The following is a 16520-nucleotide window of genomic DNA, read 5'->3' as shown; positions in this document are numbered from 1 at the left end:
TTAACCCTACTACATCTATCATTAACCCTACTACATCTATCATTAACCCTACTACATCTGTCATTAACCCTACTACATCCATCATTAACCCTACTATATCTATCATTAACCCTACTACATCTATCATTAACCCTACTACATCTATCATTAACCCTACTACATCTGTCATTAACCCTACTACATCTGTCATTAACCCTACTACATCTGTCATTAACCCTACTACATCTGTCATTAACCTTAACCCTACTGCATCTGTCATTAACCTTAACCCTACTGCATCTATCATTAAATCCTAACCCTACTATATCTATCATTAACCCTAACCCTACTATATCAATCATTAACCCTAACCCTACTACATCTATCATTAACCCTACTACATCTGTCATTAACCCTACTACATCTATCATTAACCCTACTACATCTGTCATTAACCCTACTACATCTATCATTAACCCTACTACATCTGTCATTAACCCTACTACATCTATCATTAACCCTACTACATCTGTCATTAACCCTACTACATCTATCATTAACCCTACTACATCTGTCATTAACCCTACTACATCCATCATTAACCCTACTATATCTATCATTAACCCTACTACATCTATCATTAACCCTACTACATCTATCATTAACCCTACTACATCTGTCATTAACCCTACTACATCTGTCATTAACCCTACTACATCTGTCATTAACCCTACTACATCTGTCATTAACCTTAACCCTACTGCATCTGTCATTAACCTTAACCCTACTGCATCTATCATTAAATCCTAACCCTACTATATCTATCATTAACCCTAACCCTACTATATCAATCATTAACCCTAACCCTACTACATCTATCATTAACCCTACTACATCTATCATTAACCCTACTACATCTATCATTACTCCTACTACATCTATCATTAACCCTAACCCTACTACATCTATCATTAACCCTAACCCTACTATATCTATCATTAACCCTAACCCGTCTGTATATATCATTAACCCTAATCCTATCCCTAACCCTACTATATCAATCATTAACCCTAACCCTACTATATCAATCATTAACCCTACTACATATATCATTAACCCTACTATATGAATCATTAACCCTACTACATATATCATTAGCCCTACTATATATATCATTAACTCTAACCCTAATATATATATCATTAACTCTAACCCTACTATATATATCATTAACACTACTATATCTATCATTAACCCTAACCCGTCTGTATATATCATTAACCCTACTATATCTATCATTAACCCTAATCCTATCCCTAACCCTACTATATCAATCATTAACACTAACCCTACTATATCTATCATTAACCCTACTATATCTATCATTAACCCTACTATATCTATCATTAACCCTACTACATCTATCATTAACCATACTACATATATCATTAACCCTAACCCTACTATATCTATCATTAACCCTACTATATCTATCATTAACCCTACTATATCTATCATTAACCCTACTATATCTATCATTAACCCTACTATATCTATCATTAACCCTACTACATATATCATTAACCCTAACCCTACTATATCATTAACCCTACTATATCCATCATTAACCCTACTATATTAACCCTAACCCTACTATATATATCATTAACCCTACTATATTAACCCTAACCCTACTATATTAACCCTAACCCTACTATATATATCATTAACCCTACTATATTAACCCTAACCCTACTATATTAACCCTAACCCTACTATATTAACCCTAACCCTACTATATATATCATTAACCCTACTATATTAACCCTAACCCTACTATATTAACCCTAACCCTACTATATATATCATTAACCCTACTATATCCATCATTAACCCTACTATATATATCATTAACCCTACTACATCTATCATTAACCCTACTATATCTATCATTAACCCTACTATATCTATCATTAACCCTACTATATCTATCAGTAACCCTACTATATCTATCATTAACCCTACTATATCTATCATTAACCCTACTATATCTATCATTAACCCTACTATATCTATCATTAACACTACTATATCTATCATTAAACCTACTACATCTATCATTAAACCTACTACATCTATCATTAAACCTACTATATCTATCATTAACCCTACTACATCTATCATTAACCCTACTATATCTATCATTAACCCTACTATATCTATCATTAACCCTACTACATCTATCATTAACCCTAACCCTACTACATCTATCATTAACCCTAACCCTACTATATCATTAACCCTAACCCTACTACATCTATCATTAACCCTACTTCATCTATCATTAACCCTACTATATATATCATTAACCCTAACCCTACTACATCTATCATTAACCCTACTACATGTATCATTAACCCTACTATATGTATCATTAACCCTACTATATCTATCATTAAACCTACTATATCTATCATTAACCCTACTACATCTATCATTAACCCTAACCCTACTACATATATCATTAACCCTAACCCTACTATATCATTAACCCTAACCCTACTACATCTATCATTAACCCTACTTCATCTATCATTAACCCTACTATATATATCATTAACCCTAACCCTACTACATCTATCATTAACACTACTACATCTATCATTAACCCTACTACATCTGTCATTAACCCTACTATATCTATCATTAACACTACTACATCTATCATTAACACTACTACATCTATCATTAACACTACTACATCTATCATTAACACTACTACATCTATCATTAACACTACTACATCTATCATTAACCCTACTATATCTATCATTAACCCTAATCCTATCCCTAACCCTACTATATCAATCATTAACCCTAACCCTACTATATCAATCATTAACCCTAACCCTACTACGTCTCTCATTAACCCTACTACATCTATCATTAACCCTACTACATCTGTCATTAACCCTAACCCTACATATCTATCATTAACCCTAACCCTACTACATCTATCATTAACCCTAACCCTACTACATCTATCATTAACCCTAACCCTACCACATCTATCATTAACCCTACTACATCTATCATTAACCCTACTACATCTATCATTAACCCTACTACATCTATCATTAACCCTACTACATCTATCATTAACCCTACTACATCTGTCATTAACCCTAACCCTACATATCTATCATTAACCCTAACCCTACTACATCTGTCATTAACCCTACTACATCTATCATTAACCCTACTACATCTATCATTAACCCTACTACATCTATCATTAACCCTACTACATCTATCATTAACCCTACTACATCTATCATTAACACTACTACATCTATCATTAACCTTAACCCTACTACATCTATCATTAACCCTAACCCTACTATATCTATCATTAACCCTACTATATCAATCATTAACCCTACTATATATATCATTAACCCTACTACATCTATCATTAACCCTACTACATCTATCATTAACCCTACTACATCTATCATTAACCCTACTACATCTGTCATTAACCCTAACCCTACATATCTATCATTAACCCTAACCCTTCTACATCTATCATTAACCCTACTACATCTATCATTAACCCTACTACATCTATCATTAACCCTACCACATCTATCATTAACCATACTACATCTATCATTAACCCTACTACATATATCATTAACCCTAACCCTACTACATCTATCATTAACCTTAACCCTACTATATCTATCATTAACCCTAACCCTACTATATCAATCATTAACCCTACTACATATATCATTAACTCTAACCCTTCTATATCAATCATTAACTCTAACCCTACTATATATATCATTAACTCTAACCCTACTAAATATATCATTAACCCTACTATATCTATCATTAACCCTACTACATCTATCATTAACCCTAACCCTACTACATCTATCATTAACCTTAACCCTACTATATCTATCATTAACCCTAACCCTACTATATCAATCATTAACCCTACTACATATATCATTAACTCTAACCCTACTATATATATCATTAACTCTAACCCTACTATATCTATCATTAACCCTACTACATCTATCATTAACCCCACTACATCTATCATTAACCCTACTACATATATCATTAACTCTAACCCTACTATATATATCATTAACACTACTACATCTATCATTAACACTACTACATCTATCATTAACACTACTACATATATCATTAACCCTACTACATATATCATTAACCCTACTATATATATCATTAACCCTACTACATCTATCATTAACACTACTACTACATCTATCATTAACACTACTACTACATCTATCATTAACACTACTACTACATCTATCATTAACACTACTACTACATCTATCATTAACACTACTACTACATCTATCATTAACACTACTACTACATCTATCATTAACACTACTACTACATCTATCATTAACACTACTACTACATCTATCATTAACACTACTACTACATCTATCATTAACCCTAACCCTACTATATATATCATTAACCCTAACCCTACTATATATATCATTAACCCTAACCCTACTATATATATCATTAACCCTACTATATATATCATTAACCCTAACCCTACTATATATATCATTAACCCTACTATATATATCATTAACCCTACTATATATATCATTAACCCTACTACATCTATAATTAACCCTACTATATATATCATTAACCCTAACCCTACTACATCTATCATTAACCCTAACCCTACTATATCAATCATTAACCCTACTACATATATCATTAACTCTAACCGTACTATATATATAATTAACTCTAACCCTACTATATATATCATTAACCCTACTACATATATCATTAACCCTACTATATCAATCATTAACTCTAACCCTACTATATATATCATTAACCCTACTATATCTATCATTAACCCTAACCCTACTATATATATCATTAACTCTAACCCTTCTGTATCTATCATTAACTCTACTACATCTATCATTAACCCTACTACATCTATCATTAACCCTAATCCGATCCCTAACCTTACTATATCAATCATTAACCCTAACCCTACTATATATCAATCATTAACCCTAACCCTACTACATCTCTCATTAACCCTACTACATCTATCATTAACCCTAACCCTACTACATCTCTCATTAACCCTACTACATCTATTATTAACCCTAACCCTACTATATCTATCATTAACCCTAACCCTACTATATCAATCATTAACCCTAACCCTACTACATCTATCATTAACTCTACTATACAGTGCCTTGCGAAAGTATTCGTCCCCCTTGAACTTTTCGACCTTTTGCCACATTTCAGGCTTCAAACATAAAGATATAAAACTGTATTTTTTTGTGAAGAATCAACAAGTGGGACACAATCATGAAGTGGAACGACATTTATTGGATATTTAAAACTTTTTTAACAAATCAAAAACTGAAAAATTGGGCGTGCAAAATTATTCAGCCCCTTTACTTTCAGTGCAGCAAACTCTCTCCAGAAGTTCAATGAGGATCTCTGAATGATCCAATGTTGACCTAAATGACTAAGGGTTAGGGTTAATGATAGATATAGTAGGGTTAGGGTTAATGATAGATGTAGTAGGGTTAATGATTGATATAGTAGGGTTAATGATAGATGTAGTAGGGTTAATGATAGATGTAGTAGGGTTAGGGTTAATGATATATATATATATATATATATATATGTAGTGGGGTTAATGATAGATGTAGTGGGGTTAATGATAGATGTAGTAGGATTAATGATATATATAGTAGGGTTAAGGTTAATGATAGATGTAGTAGGGTTAATGATATATATATAGTAGGGTTAATGATAGATGTAGTAGGGTTAATGATAGATATAGTAGGGTTAATGATAGATATAGTAGGGTTAGGGTTAATGATAGATGTAGTAGGGTTAATGAAATATATAGTAGGGTTAATGAAATGTATAGTAGGGTTAATGAAATATATAGTAGGGTTAATGAAATATATAGTAGGGTTAGGGTTAATGATAGATATAGTAGGGTTAGGGTTAATAATAGATATAGTAGGGTTAATGATAGATGTAGTAGGGTTAATGATAGATGTAGTAGGGTTAGGGTTAATGATAGATGTAGTAGGGTTAGGGTTAATGATAGATGTAGTAGGGTTAATGATAGATATAGTAGGGTTAGGGTTAATGATAGATGTAGTAGGGTTAATGATATATATAGTAGGGTTAAGGTTAATTATAGATGTAGTAGGGTTAGAGTTGATGATCTATACAGAATTGTTAGGGTTAATGATAGATATAGTAGGATTAGGGTTAATGATAGATGTAGTAGGGTTAAGGTTAATGATATACAGTGCCTTGCGAAAGTATTCGGCCCCCTTGAACTTTGCGACCTTTTGCCACATTTCAGGCTTCAAACATAAAGATATAAAACTGTATTTTTTTGTGAAGAATCAACAACAAGTGGGACACAATCATGAAGTGGAACGACATTTATTGGATATTTAAAACTTTTTTAACAAATCAAAAACTGAAAAATTGGGCGTGCAAAATTATTCAGCCCCTTTACTTTCAGTGCAGCAAACTCTCTCCAGAAGTTCAGTGAGGATCTCTGAATGATCCAATGTTGATCTAAATGACTAATGATGAAAAATACAATCCACCTGTGTGAAATCAAGTCTCCGTATAAATGCACCTACACTGTGATAGTCTCAGAGGTCCGTTAAAAGCGCAGAGAGCATCATGAAGAACAAGGAACACACCAGGCAGGTCCGAGATACTGTTGTGAAGAAGTTTAAAGCCGGATTTGGATACAAAAAGATTTTCCAAGCTTTAAACATCCCAAGGAGCACTGTGCAAGCGGTAATATTGAAATGGAAGGAGTATCAGACCACTGCAAATCTACCAAGACCTGGCCGTCCCTCAAAACTTTCAGCTCATACAAGGAGAAGACTGATCAGAGATGCAGCCAAGAGGCCCATGATCACTCTGGATGAACTGCAGAGATCTACAGCTGAGGTGGGAGACTCTGTCCATAGGACAACAATCAGTCGTATATTGCACAAATCTGGCCTTTATGGAAGAGTGGCAAGAAGAAAGCCATTTCTTAAAGATATCCATAAAAAGTGTTGTTTAAAGTTTGCCACAAGCCACCTGGGAGACACACCAAACATGTGGAAGAAGGTGCTCTGGTCAGATGAAACCAAAATTGAACTTTTTGGCAACAATGCAAAACGTTATGTTTGGCGTAAAAGCAACACTGCTGAACACACCATCCCCACTGTCAAACATGGTGGTGGCAGCATCATGGTTTGGGCCTGCTTTTCTTCAGCAGGGACAGGGAAGATGGTTAAAATTGATGGGAAGATGGATGGAGCCAAATACAGGACCATTCTGGAAGAATGGATGGAGTCTGCAAAAGACCTGAGACTGGGACGGAGATTTGTCTTCCAACAAGACAATGATCCAAAACATAAAGCAAAATCTACAATGGAATGGTTCAAAAATAAACATATCCAGGTGTTAGAATGGCCAAGTCAAAGTCCAGACCTGAATCCAATCGAGAATCTGTGGAAAGAACTGAAAACTGCTGTTCACAAATGCTCTCCATCCAACCTCACTGAGCTCAAGCTGTTTTTCAAGGAGGAATGGGAAAAAATGTCAGTCTCTCGATGTGCAAAACTGATAGAGACATACCCCAAGCGACTTACAGCTGTAATCGCAGCAAAAGGTGGCGCTACAAAGTATTAACTTAAGGGGGCTGAATAATTTTGCACGCCCAATTTTTCAGTTTTTGATTTGTTAAAAAGGTTTGAAATATCCAATAAATGTCGTTCCACTTCATGATTGTGTCCCACTTGTTGATTCTTCACAAAAAAATACAGCTGAAATCATATTTACATAATTATTCAGACCCTTTACTCAGTACTTTGTTGAAGCACCGTTGGCAGTGATTACAGCCTCCAGTCTTCTTAGGTATGACACTACAAGCTTGGCACACCTGTATTTGGAATTTCTCAATTTCTTCTCAGCAGATCCTCTCGAGTTCTGTCAGCTATTGTCAGGTGTCTCCAGAGATGTTCGTTCGGGCTCTGGCTGGGCCTCTCAAGGACATTGAGTCTTGTCCCGAAGCCAATTTTGTCTTGGCTGTGTGCTTAGGATCGTTGTCCTGTTGGAAGGCGAACCTTCACCCCAGTCTGAGGTCCTGAACACTCTGGAGCAGGTTTTAATCAAGGATCTCTCTGTACTTTCTCTGTTCATCTTTCCCTCAACCCTGAAAAACATCCCCACCGTAGGGATAGTGCCAGGTTTCCACCAGCCGTGATGCTTTGCATTCAGGCCAAATAGTTCAATCTTGGTTTCATCAGACCAGAGAATTTTGTTTCTCATGGTCTGAGAGTCCTTTAGGTGCCTTTTGGCAAACTCCAAACGGGCTGTCATGTGCCTTTTACTGAGGAGTGGCTTCTGTCTGGCCACTTTACCATAAAGGCCTAATTGGTGGTGTTCTGCAGAGATAGTTGTCCTTCTGGAAGGTTCTCCCATCTCCACAGAGGACCTCTGGAGCTCTGTCTGACCATTGGGTTCTAAAAACTGTCATTATGGGTTATTGTGTTGTAGATCAGAGTAACTCAACATGACAGGTTGTGTTGTAGATCAGAGTAACTCAACATGACAGGTTGTGTTGTAGATCAGAGTAACTCAACATGACAGGTTGTGTTGTAGATCAGAGTAACTCAACATGACAGGTTGTTGTAGATCAGAGTAACTCAACATGACTGGTTGTGTTGTAGATCAGAGTAACTCAACATGACTGGTTGTGTTGTAGATCAGAGTAACTCAACATGACAGGTTGTGTTGTAGATCAGAGTAACTCAACATGGCAAGTTGTGTTGTAGATCAGAGTAACTCAACATGACAGGTTGTGTTGTAGATCGGAGTAACTCAACATGACAGGTTGTGTTGTAGATCAGAGTAACTCAACATGACAGGTTGTGTTGTAGATCGGAGTAACTCAACATGACAGGTTGTTGTAGATCAGAGTAACTCAACATGACAGGTTGTGTTGTAGATCAGAGTAACTCAACATGACAGGTTGTGTTGTAGATCAGAGTAACTCAACATGACAGGTTGTGTTGTAGATCGGAGTAACTCAACATGACAGGTTGTGTTGTAGATCGGAGTAACTCAACATGACTGGTTGTGTTGTAGATCAGAGTAACTCAACATGACAGGTTGTGTTGTAGATCAGAGTAACTCAACATGACTGGTTGTGTTGTAGATCAGAGTAACTCAACATGACTGGTTGTGTTGTAGATCAGAGTAACTCAACATGACAGGTTGTTGTAGATCAGAGTAACTCAACATGACAGGTTGTTGTAGATCAGAGTAACTCAACATGACAGGTTGTTGTAGATCAGAGTAACTCAACATGACAGGTTGTTGTAGATCGGAGTAACTCAACATGACTGGTTGTGTTGTAGATCGAAGTAACTCAACATGACAGGTTGTGTTGTAGATCAGAGTAACTCAACATGACAGATTGTGTTGTAGATCAGAGTAACTCAACATGACAGGTTGTGTTGTAGATCAGAGTAACTCAACATGACAGGTTGTGTTGTAGATCAGAGTAACTCAACATGACAGGTTGTGTTGTAGATCAGAGTAACTCAACATGACAGATTGTGTTGTAGATCAGAGTAACTCAACATGACAGGTTGTGTTGTAGATCAGAGTAACTCAACATGACAGGTTGTGTTGTAGATCAGAGTAACTCAACATGACAGGTTGTGTTGTAGATCAGAGTAACTCAACATGACTGGTTGTGTTGTAGATCAGAGTAACTCAACATGACTGGTTGTGTTGTAGATCGGAGTAACTCAACATGACAGGTTGTGTTGTAGATCGAAGTAACTCAACATGACAGGTTGTGTTGTAGATCAGAGTAACTCAACATGACAGGTTGTGTTGTAGATCAGAGTAACTCAACATGACTGGTTGTGTTGTAGATCAGAGTAACTCAACATGACAGGTTGTGTTGTAGATCAGAGTAACTCAACATGACAGGTTGTTGTAGATCAGAGTAACTCAACATGACAGGTTGTGTTGTAGATCGGAGTAACTCAACATGACTGGTTGTGTTGTAGATCGGAGTAACTCAACATGACAGGTTGTGTTGTAGATCGGAGTAACTCAACATGACAGGTTGTGTTGTAGATCGGAGTAACTCAACATGACAGGTTGTGTTGTAGATCGGAGTAACTCAACATGACTGGTTGTGTTGTAGATCGGAGTAACTCAACATGACTGGTTGTGTTGTAGATCGGAGTAACTCAACATGACTGGTTGTGTTGTAGATCAGAGTAACTCAACATGACTGGTTGTGTTGTAGATCGGAGTAACTCAACATGACAGGTTGTGTTGTAGATCAGAGTAACTCAACATGACTGGTTGTGTTGTAGATCAGAGTAACTCAACATGACAGGTTGTGTTGTAGATCAGAGTAACTCAACATGACAGGTTGTGTTGTAGATCAGAGTAACTCAACATGACTGGTTGTGTTGTAGATCGGAGTAACTCAACATGACTGGTTGTGTTGTAGATCGAAGTAACTCAACATGACAGGTTGTGTTGTAGATCAGAGTAACTCAACATGACAGGTTGTGTTGTAGATCAGAGTAACTCAACATGACAGATTGTGTTGTAGATCAGAGTAACTCAACATGACAGGTTGTGTTGTAGATCAGAGTAACTCAACATGACAGATTGTGTTGTAGATCAGAGTAACTCAACATGACAGGTTGTGTTGTAGATCAGAGTAACTCAACATGACAGATTGTGTTGTAGATCAGAGTAACTCAACATGACAGGTTGTTGTAGATCAGAGTAACTCAACATGACAGGTTGTGTTGTAGATCAGAGTAACTCAACATGACTGGTTGTGTTGTAGATCAGAGTAACTCAACATGACTGGTTGTGTTGTAGATCGGAGTAACTCAACATGACAGGTTGTGTTGTAGATCGGAGTAACTCAACATGACAGGTTGTTGTAGATCAGAGTAACTCAACATGACTGGTTGTGTTGTAGATCAGAGTAACTCAACATGACAGGTTGTGTTGTAGATCAGAGTAACTCAACATGACTGGTTGTGTTGTAGATCAGAGTAACTCAACATGACAGGTTGTGTTGTAGATCAGAGTAACTCAACATGACAGGTTGTGTTGTAGATCAGAGTAACTCAACATGACTGGTTGTGTTGTAGATCGGAGTAACTCAACATGACTGGTTGTGTTGTAGATCGAAGTAACTCAACATGACAGGTTGTGTTGTAGATCAGAGTAACTCAACATGACAGGTTGTGTTGTAGATCAGAGTAACTCAACATGACAGATTGTGTTGTAGATCAGAGTAACTCAACATGACAGGTTGTGTTGTAGATCAGAGTAACTCAACATGACTGGTTGTGTTGTAGATCGGAGTAACTCAACATGACTGGTTGTGTTGTAGATCGGAGTAACTCAACATGACTGGTTGTGTTGTAGATCGGAGTAACTCAACATGACTGGTTGTGTTGTAGATCGGAGTAACTCAACATGACAGGGTGTTGTAGATCAGAGTAACTCAACATGACAGGTTGTGTTGTAGATCAGAGTAACTCAACATGACAGGTTGTGTTGTAGATCAGAGTAACTCAACATGACTGGTTGTGTTGTAGATCAGAGTAACTCAACATGACAGGGTGTTGTAGATCAGAGTAACTCAACATGACAGGTTGTGTTGTAGATCAGAGTAACTCAACATGACAGATTGTGTTGTAGATCAGAGTAACTCAACATGACAGGTTGTGTTGTAGATCAGAGTAACTCAACATGACAGATTGTGTTGTAGATCGGAGTAACTCAACATGACAGGTTGTTGTAGATCAGAGTAACTCAACATGACAGGTTGTGTTGTAGATCAGAGTAACTCAACATGACTGGTTGTGTTGTAGATCAGAGTAACTCAACATGACAGGGTGTTGTAGATCAGAGTAACTCAACATGACAGGTTGTGTTGTAGATCAGAGTAACTCAACATGACTGGTTGTGTTGTAGATCAGAGTAACTCAACATGACAGGTTGTGTTGTAGATCAGAGTAACTCAACATGACAGGTTGTGTTGTAGATCAGAGTAACTCAACATGACAGGTTGTGTTGTAGATCGAAGTAACTCAACATGACAGGTTGTTGTAGATCAGAGTAACTCAACATGACAGGTTGTGTTGTAGATCAGAGTAACTCAACATGACAGGGTGTTGTAGATCAGAGTAACTCAACATGACAGGGTGTTGTAGATCAGAGTAACTCAACATGACAGGTTGTGTTGTAGATCAGAGTAACTCAACATGACAGGTTGTGTTGTAGATCAGAGTAACTCAACATGACAGGTTGTGTTGTAGATCAGAGTAACTCAACATGACAGGTTGTGTTGTAGATCAGAGTAACTCAACATGACAGGTTGTGTTGTAGATCAGAGTAACTCAACATGACAGGTTGTGTTGTAGATCAGAGTAACTCAACATGACTGGTTGTGTTGTAGATCAGAGTAACTCAACATGACAGGTTGTTGTAGATCGGAGTAACTCAACATGACAGGTTGTGTTGTAGATCAGAGTAACTCAACATGACAGGTTGTGTTGTAGATCAGAGTAACTCAACATGACTGGTTGTGTTGTAGATCAGAGTAACTCAACATGACAGGTTGTTGTAGATCGGAGTAACTCAACATGACAGGTTGTGTTGTAGATCAGAGTAACTCAACATGACAGGTTGTGTTGTAGATCAGAGTAACTCAACATGACAGGTTGTGTTGTAGATCAGAGTAACTCAACATGACTGGTTGTGTTGTAGATCAGAGTAACTCAACATGACTGGTTGTGTTGTAGATCAGAGTAACTCAACATGACAGGTTGTGTTGTAGATCGAAGTAACTCAACATGACAGGTTGTTGTAGATCGGAGTAACTCAACATGACAGGTTGTGTTGTAGATCGAAGTAACTCAACATGACAGGTTGTGTTGTAGATCAGAGTAACTCAACATGACAGGTTGTGTTGTAGATCAGAGTAACTCAACATGACTGGTTGTGTTGTAGATCAGAGTAACTCAACATGACAGGTTGTGTTGTAGATCAGAGTAACTCAACATGACTGGTTGTGTTGTAGATCAGAGTAACTCAACATGACTGGTTGTGTTGTAGATCGGAGTAACTCAACATGACAGGTTGTGTTGTAGATCGGAGTAACTCAACATGACAGGTTGTTGTAGATCAGAGTAACTCAACATGACTGGTTGTGTTGTAGATCAGAGTAACTCAACATGACAGGTTGTGTTGTAGATCAGAGTAACTCAACATGACAGATTGTGTTGTAGATCAGAGTAACTCAACATGACAGGTTGTGTTGTAGATCAGAGTAACTCAACATGACTGGTTGTGTTGTAGATCAGAGTAACTCAACATGACAGGTTGTGTTGTAGATCAGAGTAACTCAACATGACAGATTGTGTTGTAGATCAGAGTAACTCAACATGACAGGTTGTGTTGTAGATCAGAGTAACTCAACATGACAGGTTGTGTTGTAGATCAGAGTAACTCAACATGACAGGTTGTGTTGTAGATCAGAGTAACTCAACATGACTGGTTGTGTTGTAGATCAGAGTAACTCAACATGACAGGTTGTGTTGTAGATCAGAGTAACTCAACATGACAGGTTGTGTTGTAGATCAGAGTAACTCAACATGACTGGTTGTGTTGTAGATCGGAGTAACTCAACATGACTGGTTGTGTTGTAGATCGAAGTAACTCAACATGACAGGTTGTGTTGTAGATCAGAGTAACTCAACATGACAGGTTGTGTTGTAGATCAGAGTAACTCAACATGACAGATTGTGTTGTAGATCAGAGTAACTCAACATGACAGATTGTGTTGTAGATCGGAGTAACTCAACATGACAGGTTGTTGTAGATCGGAGTAACTCAACATGACAGGGTGTTGTAGATCAGAGTAACTCAACATGACAGGTTGTGTTGTAGATCAGAGTAACTCAACATGACAGATTGTGTTGTAGATCAGAGTAACTCAACATGACAGGTTGTGTTGTAGATCAGAGTAACTCAACATGACAGGTTGTGTTGTAGATCAGAGTAACTCAACATGACTGGTTGTGTTGTAGATCAGAGTAACTCAACATGACAGGTTGTGTTGTAGATCAGAGTAACTCAACATGACAGGTTGTGTTGTAGATCAGAGTAACTCAACATGACAGGTTGTGTTGTAGATCAGAGTAACTCAACATGACAGGTTGTGTTGTAGATCAGAGTAACTCAACATGACTGGTTGTGTTGTAGATCAGAGTAACTCAACATGACAGATTGTGTTGTAGATCAGAGTAACTCAACATGACAGGTTGTTGTAGATCAGAGTAACTCAACATGACAGGTTGTGTTGTAGATCAGAGTAACTCAACATGACAGGTTGTGTTGTAGATCAGAGTAACTCAACATGACTGGTTGTGTTGTAGATCAGAGTAACTCAACATGACAGATTGTGTTGTAGATCAGAGTAACTCAACATGACAGGTTGTGTTGTAGATCGGAGTAACTCAACATGACAGGTTGTTGTAGATCAGAGTAACTCAACATGACTGGTTGTGTTGTAGATCAGAGTAACTCAACATGACTGGTTGTGTTGTAGATCAGAGTAACTCAACATGACTGGTTGTGTTGTAGATCGGAGTAACTCAACATGACAGGTTGTGTTGTAGATCGGAGTAACTCAACATGACAGGTTGTTGTAGATCAGAGTAACTCAACATGACTGGTTGTGTTGTAGATCAGAGTAACTCAACATGACAGGTTGTGTTGTAGATCAGAGTAACTCAACATGACTGGTTGTGTTGTAGATCGGAGTAACTCAACATGACTGGTTGTGTTGTAGATCGGAGTAACTCAACATGACTGGTTGTGTTGTAGATCGGAGTAACTCAACATGACTGGTTGTGTTGTAGATCGGAGTAACTCAACATGACTGGTTGTGTTGTAGATCGGAGTAACTCAACATGACAGGGTGTTGTAGATCAGAGTAACTCAACATGACAGGTTGTGTTGTAGATCAGAGTAACTCAACATGACAGGTTGTGTTGTAGATCAGAGTAACTCAACATGACTGGTTGTGTTGTAGATCAGAGTAACTCAACATGACAGGGTGTTGTAGATCAGAGTAACTCAACATGACAGGTTGTGTTGTAGATCAGAGTAACTCAACATGACAGATTGTGTTGTAGATCAGAGTAACTCAACATGACAGGTTGTGTTGTAGATCAGAGTAACTCAACATGACAGATTGTGTTGTAGATCGGAGTAACTCAACATGACAGGTTGTTGTAGATCAGAGTAACTCAACATGACAGGTTGTGTTGTAGATCAGAGTAACTCAACATGACTGGTTGTGTTGTAGATCAGAGTAACTCAACATGACAGGGTGTTGTAGATCAGAGTAACTCAACATGACAGGTTGTGTTGTAGATCAGAGTAACTCAACATGACTGGTTGTGTTGTAGATCAGAGTAACTCAACATGACAGGTTGTGTTGTAGATCAGAGTAACTCAACATGACAGGTTGTGTTGTAGATCAGAGTAACTCAACATGACAGGTTGTGTTGTAGATCGAAGTAACTCAACATGACAGGTTGTTGTAGATCAGAGTAACTCAACATGACAGGTTGTGTTGTAGATCAGAGTAACTCAACATGACAGGGTGTTGTAGATCAGAGTAACTCAACATGACAGGGTGTTGTAGATCAGAGTAACTCAACATGACAGGGTGTTGTAGATCAGAGTAACTCAACATGACAGGTTGTGTTGTAGATCAGAGTAACTCAACATGACAGGTTGTGTTGTAGATCAGAGTAACTCAACATGACAGGTTGTGTTGTAGATCAGAGTAACTCAACATGACAGGTTGTGTTGTAGATCAGAGTAACTCAACATGACAGGTTGTGTTGTAGATCAGAGTAACTCAACATGACAGGTTGTGTTGTAGATCAGAGTAACTCAACATGACTGGTTGTGTTGTAGATCAGAGTAACTCAACATGACAGGTTGTTGTAGATCGGAGTAACTCAACATGACAGGTTGTGTTGTAGATCAGAGTAACTCAACATGACAGGTTGTGTTGTAGATCAGAGTAACTCAACATGACTGGTTGTGTTGTAGATCAGAGTAACTCAACATGACAGGTTGTTGTAGATCGGAGTAACTCAACATGACAGGTTGTGTTGTAGATCAGAGTAACTCAACATGACAGGTTGTGTTGTAGATCAGAGTAACTCAACATGACTGGTTGTGTTGTAGATCAGAGTAACTCAACATGACTGGTTGTGTTGTAGATCAGAGTAACTCAACATGACTGGTTGTGTTGTAGATCAGAGTAACTCAACATGACTGGTTGTGTTGTAGATCAGAGTAACTCAACA

General features: G+C 37.5%; 1 protein-coding gene across 3 annotated transcripts in view; it reads left to right on the top strand.

The window, feature by feature from the left end:
* The window catches only part of LOC110520668 (hyccin 2), a 155084-nt gene that overhangs the window by 91402 nt on the left and 47162 nt on the right, over positions 1-16520 (top strand). The gene's annotated exons all lie outside the window — the stretch shown is intronic.

The sequence above is a fragment of the Oncorhynchus mykiss genome, chromosome 3, assembly GCF_057628025.1.
Source record: "Oncorhynchus mykiss isolate SJ-2025 chromosome 3, ASM5762802v1, whole genome shotgun sequence".
Lineage (NCBI taxonomy): Eukaryota > Metazoa > Chordata > Actinopteri > Salmoniformes > Salmonidae > Oncorhynchus > Oncorhynchus mykiss.
This window is presented reverse-complemented; position numbering and strand designations above follow the sequence as displayed.